Genomic DNA, 6803 nt, shown 5'->3' on the forward strand with positions numbered 1-6803 from the left:
AATGCACCTCCAAGGTCACCTCAGGAAAACTCCTTGGCTTCATAGTCACCCAACGAGACATAGAGGCCAACCTTAAGAAAATACAAGCCATACTAGACATGGAGGTCCCTTGGTCAATTAAAGAAACCTAGAGGCTCACCAACTTGGTTGCAACCCTCAACTGATTCATGTCCAAGTCGATCGACCGGTGCATACCATTCTTCCGGTCCATCAAGAAGTTGAAGGATTTCCAATGGATAGAAGATTGCCAAAAGGCCTTCGAAGAGTTAAAATCCACTTCTTGTCGCCACCATTGCTCACATGGCCCATCCCAAGAGAAATCTTATTCTTGTATCCCTTGGCTAGGGACGAGGTACTCAGATCGGTGCTTGTTCGGGAAGATAAGGGAACTTAGAGGCCGAATATTATGTCAACAAGGTCCTCTGTGAAGTCGAGACCAGATACCCAAAAGTAAAGAAAATAGCCTTTTCGTTGGTGATCTCGGCCAGGAAGCTGAAAGAATGGTAGGATCCATCTAATGGATGCCATAAAGGTTGCGGAATGGGTGGGCGAATTTCAAAAATTTCCTACCTTCTCTCAATTGGGAATCATATTCCCTAAATTTAGATTACAATATTCAAGGATCCTACTTGAACCATAATCAAACCAGATCTGTACCAAAAGATAAATGTGAGGAATATACCTGATCCGGAGAAGCAGTATCTCCCAAAGTTGGTGTTCACGCCCAAAGAATGCTCCAAGATCCGTTCCTGCTGAAGATAACACAGCTGTGAATGGAACAGAACCAGCAGGGTGCGTCCTACACACTGGATCCTTCACAAGAATCCTCTGGAAGTACTAAACACTGAATCCTTTTCAGTCTTTCTTGCAAGACTGATGTCAAGAACAGATTTCTTGACTTTCTTCTCTTCAAAGATCTAATCTTGCAATGGCAGATGGCGGCGGCAGGAGGAGATTTCCAAAACAAAAAGGCTGAACTGTTTTTCTGTTTTTCTGGAGAGTATGAATCAGATCGGATCTGAATTCACAGGAGGTATCCTATACCTCTTCAAGGTTGTTCGAAATCTCCTCCTTTCTTCTTGATTAAGAAACCTCCTTTTTAAGAGTTATCCCAATCCAAATCAGTATTTGGATAGGGGATAATCTTAATCCTTTTCTACAGATAGAGTTAGCTTACTCCTGATCTTATCAGGAGGTTACCAGATTCAAATCTAATTTGAATTTGGTCTCTAAGAGTGGATAAGGCTAAAAGGCCCAATCCTTTTACTAACTTTAATCTCAAATTCGCCCCATGGATGGGTGATCATATCAGCCCACCTCGAAATGGGCTTTTGGCCCATTAAGTGTTCAGTGTCTAATTACTTTCCAATCTGCTGCCTAGTTGGGCTTCTTTGTATGGCGTGGGACCCAAGCATTGATCTACACACCAGCCACATGGGTTCGGCCCAGCCTTTAATACAAGGCCCAGCCGAATTCACTGAAAAACTCAATGAACCCCTTGAGTCCATCATATGGACCCTATGGGCCCAACACTTACATTAAGTGGTCCGTGGGCCAAGCCATCTTATAAAAACCCAGGGACTGTGGGCAGGTGCAAGATTAGCCCATCAGGTATTATCCTCAATGGTCTTACACTTAACCTCTCAGCCCTTAATGATCAAGCACTGCCCGACAAGAGAGGACCTCTCCCTCGGCTGCAAGTAACAGTGCCGCACTCTCCTCTCACATGGATCCCGGGAATTAAAACCATTTGCAAACAATTCGAAACCGTACATATATATATAAATATATTAATTTTGCAAAACAAAATTCCAACGATTGAAATCAACTGTCGGCAGTTTGGTTTCCATCAGAGAGAGTGCATTCCCGATCATTACCCTTTGTCCGACAAAGTGGCTGATTCTGTCACTATGATCACCCACTCAGATGAATTCTCAAACTGCCCCAACATACCCAGGTTTTGATCCCCGCTAAGGATCTCACTGAATGGCATATCAAAGGCAGCCTGATCCAACACCTAGTGAAATGTCATAATCGAGTCTAGGGGTCAGGTGTAACTTTCCTGTTTTGCCCATCTATCTCCAAGGTCCAGGGCAATACTGGAAATCTGGTCCGGTTCAAGGATTCAAGTAATCCCATACTGCATATGCCTCGGGTCTTACCCTGATGGCTGAGACAGGCCATCCCAACACTTGGTGGCACACCAGTATCAGCCTTGGTAGGATAAATCTCCCCAGACTTATCCAACAGCTGTGAACATTTAAAACTAACATGAGTCTCTATAAATGTCCAGTTTTAGGGTTTTACACAGAATTAAACCAAACAACATGAATCAAACATGCACTTTATTTATTTCCACTAAATAACAAAAGTACATCAAATCAGATTGAAGCTAAGGGCATACAAAACTGTCTAACAGCTGAGGCCTTACTTTCAAGGCCACAACATCTAGGTGTTAACCAACCAGCCTTTCAAGTCAATGCTCTCGAAGCTTGAGAACTCAAATCAGCTAACCAAGTAGGCTATCGAGTTGTTGACAAGGTTCAAAGTATCAATGTGTTACGTGTATCGGCAATATTGTATCGGTATTTAGAAACACACGAAACTCTTTTTTTTTTAGTTTTTTTTTTCAAATTTTGTTTTTTTGGGAAGCTAAAAATAAGTTTTCTTATTAAAAGAGGTGGGGTTCCAAAATACCTGTCTTACAGGTGTTTTGGACCGTATCTTTTTCAAAAGATACGATACGATATGCCCGATATGGGGTGTATTGTATTGATACTTTAAACCATGGCTACCGAGCTCGACTTACACTATTAGTTGAGGTCAGCAATAAAGGTGTAAGCATTAGTAGACTTCTTAGTGGAATGCACCTTTCAGTCACGGCCACATCCAAGCCCTCGAGAACGAAGAGGAGCCTCGGCCGACTTGGACCTTGTTCATAGATGAATCCTCCAATGCCAAAGGAAGTGGAGCTAGCCTCGTACTTCTCACCCCATATGATAATGAGTTGGAGTATGTGTTGTAGTTCGGTTTCCCTACCTCCAACAACGAAGTCGAGTACGAAGCCTTGCTTGCCAACCTCCAGCTTGCAAATGACCTCAGAGCCAAGCACATTGAAGTATTTAGCAACTCGCAATTAGTTGTGAACCAGGTGAATGGGGAATATGAGGCCAGGAATCCAAATATGGCCAAATACTTAGCCAAGGTCCGAGAGTTAACTAGTCATTTCTAGCACTTTGCTCTACACTAGGTCCCATGGGCTGAGAACACACAAGCTGACGTTCTGTCAAAACTTGCAATCCATTTGGGATTGGTTGGACCTTGTTGGATGGATTCCATTCTAGAATACTTGCAACATGAGTAGCTTCCATCCGACTAGAATGAGGTAGGGAGAGTCCGACGATAATCAACATGGTACACCATACTAGAAGGCAAGTTGTACAGAAGATCCTTCACCCTGCCCTATCTCATATGCCTTCACCGAGAGGATGGTGAGTATGTGCTAAGAGAAATTCACGAAGGCATCTATGACAATCATCTAGGGGTAGGGACCTAGCACAGAAATCACTCAAACAAGGATATTTCTATTTGACCATCCAGAAGTAGGCTATTGAGTTGGTATAAAAGTGTGATCGATGCCAAAGGTACTCCAACATCCTCAGTTGGCCTGTGAAGGCCCTCTCGGCCCTTAATAACCCTTGGCCCTTTGCAAAATGGGGAATGGACCTCCTTAGACCTTTCCCCTTGGCCACGGGGAACAAGAGACACTTTGTTGTGGCAGTAAACTACTTCACCAACAACAGCTGACAGTTCAATGACTCCAAGTTTAGAGAATGGTATAAAAGCCTAGGAATAAGATAGTAGTATACCTCAGTCAGCTACCCTCAAACTAATGGACTACCGAGGTCACCAATAGAACAATCCAAGATGAATTGAAGGCAAGGTTAAATAAAGCCAAAGGGCTTTGGGTGAACAAGTTGTACATCATTTTATGGGCAAACTGAATGACACATCAGACTACCATGGGTGAAATTCCCTTCAACTTGACATATGGGATAGATGACATCATTCCAATAGAGATCGGCCAGCCGACACTTCGAATCGAGGCATACCAAGAAGCTGAGGACAGTGAAGTTACCGAACAACCTTGAGCTCTTAGAAGGTGTTCAAAATCAAGCCCAAATCAGGGTTGTAACCTACAAACAAAGAGTTGCAAGATATTATAACTCATGAGTTAAAGAACATCACTTCAAAGAAGGTGACATCGTCCTCAAAAAGGTCATGGTTCTCAAGCCCGGCGTAGGAAAGCTTGGCCCAAATTGGGAAGGGCCTTATAAAATAAAGTAGGTAGTAGGACCTAGCACCTTTTGGCCAGAGTACATGAGTGGAAGACGAGTGCCTCGTACTTAGAACTCTGAAAATCTTTGAATGTATTATCAATAGAAATGTAAATACCTTATTGGAAAATTGTAAATGAAAAGTGCAAGTTTCCCTCCCTTTAGATCTTTCTTTGTGTAAAGAATATCATCCCCTCCAGCCGCTAGGACCCCTCGACTAACTGACTGTAGCATATGACCTTTCTTAAGGTTATTCGCATGGATCAGACATCGGCCCCCTCGACCGATGGCTACAGCATACGACCTTCCTTAAGGTTGTACTCTTGGACCAAACATTAGCACAAGGCATATGACACTTTGTGAGTCATACACCTAGTTGCCTTTTGACCTTCTTTGACTAAAGCAGGAGCTTCCAAGGCCTCGACAACTATTGATAAATGGCCCATAACCATAGCCTCGGCCTCAAAGACCCTTAAAGAAGCGAATCTTTGTGAAGGCCAAAGAGTTGATGTCAATGGATTACCTAAAAAACACGATGAACAACACACTAAGTAAATAAGCACTTCTCTACTATGGCAACTGTTCATGGCCTCGGTTGTAGAACCCCCGTAGAATGACACACTAATCAAAGGGAATTTTTTCACTAAGGCAAAAAGCTCTGAGACCTCGGCAACAGTTATAGAGCAACTTGTGACATCGGCCTCAGCCTAAAGGACATTCATACGGAATGTCTTCACACATGCAATGAGATATTTTCCCCAATTGCAAAAAAGAATCTTATTATAGACTCATGTGCTCGTGTTTCACACATGCAATGAGATATTTTCATTGCATGACATGACACATGTCCATACTTTTCCATCTCTCTCTTCTCGAACCACTTCCTCTCTCTTTTCTTTTTCGATATCCTTCTTTCTACTCTCCTTGTCTATCTTCTCTCTCTTTCTCTCTCTAAGGGTGCATTCGAATCGAGCCAAGCCAAGCCGAATATCTAGCTATTCGAGATTAGCTTGCAATAAAGTATGAGGCTTGAGCTCAATTCGAGCTAGAGACTTGAATTCGAGTTCGGGTCAAGTCAATAAAAATGTTTTTATTTGACATATAAAAATTTGAGAATTATAAAATTCCATTATTATTATATATATAAATAAATATATTATATATATAACATTTTTATATTATATATATTTATATATATTATTTTCTATATGTATAATATATATATATATATATATAATAAAACAATACATGCCATGTCAGCCCTACTAATTTTTGAATTTTTTTGAATTTTTTTAAATCCATGTCATTTTATAACTGACGAATTATGTAATAGAGAGACTTTTGTTGAGCCTTGAGAGAGAGAGAGAGAGAGAGAGAGAGAGAGAGAGAGATTCATTTTAATCATTTAATGAACTAGCGGGGAGATGCATGGAATTTGTCAAGGGAAAGTGAAACAACATAATTTGATAACTATTATAAGAAAGGAATGCATTGTTGTTTAAAATAATTAATTATCTATTATGTAATAAATTTAATTATACATAATTAAACTATTTTATCAGTAACCATGTATAGTAATTATTACATTAATTTGGTATAATTTGTATATATTTTAAAGGGAAAATTCCCGATAGATACCTTGTACTTTAGGCCAAATGTCAATTTAGCACTTGAACTTTAAAATGCGACAGTCTAGCACTCGAACTTTCATTTTATGACAATCTAGTACCTATCGTTAATGGACCGTCAGTTATGTATATCATGTGACCTCATATGCGATTTAAGACTTTTGAAAATGTCAAAATTACCCTTGAAAATAAAATATATTGTTCATCATCTTCTTTCTCAAGAAAATGAAACAGAATCCAAAGGGCTCGCCATTGGCCACCACCATGGCCAGCGGGAGGATAAAGAGTTTAAGACCGTCTGTCTAATGGAGCAAAGCAACCATGGAAAATAGGGACATTGACTTGCGTTTAAGCCCTTCCGATGGTTGCTTGCTTCATCAGCTCGGTTTGGGTTGGTCTTTGGTGCACCATTTTCAAAAGGGTTAGGGTCATATGGGTCTCTTATCTAACTCTATTACTTGCCGTTTTAAGCCAACTTCAGTTCAGTCCTATTCTTATATGTTATTCTCAGGAGTTAGCTTAGGCCTTAGAATGATCAGGAGGTACCCCATGTCCATTCACAGGAAGCAAACATCGTAGTTTCTTGTCTTTTTAATGGTTGATTGGTGACTAAATTTCATCATTTTCAAGCAAAACAAATCCAAAACCGCTTCTTTATTCTTCTAAAACAAAACCAGCTTCCTCAAATCTTTCTCCCTAGGCAAAACCACTTCCACTTGGAAGTTGGAACCCATCAAAAATCATCCATTGACCACTCCACACCATGGACCATGGTGGTCACAAAAGCGCTATAAAAACACCACCCACCCTCCTTCTTAACCTTCATCACTTCACTTCG

The sequence above is a fragment of the Nelumbo lutea genome, chromosome 1, assembly GCF_056320005.1.
Source record: "Nelumbo lutea isolate HS-2025 chromosome 1, American lotus-T2T, whole genome shotgun sequence".
NCBI classification, from domain to species: Eukaryota; Viridiplantae; Streptophyta; class Magnoliopsida; order Proteales; family Nelumbonaceae; genus Nelumbo; species Nelumbo lutea.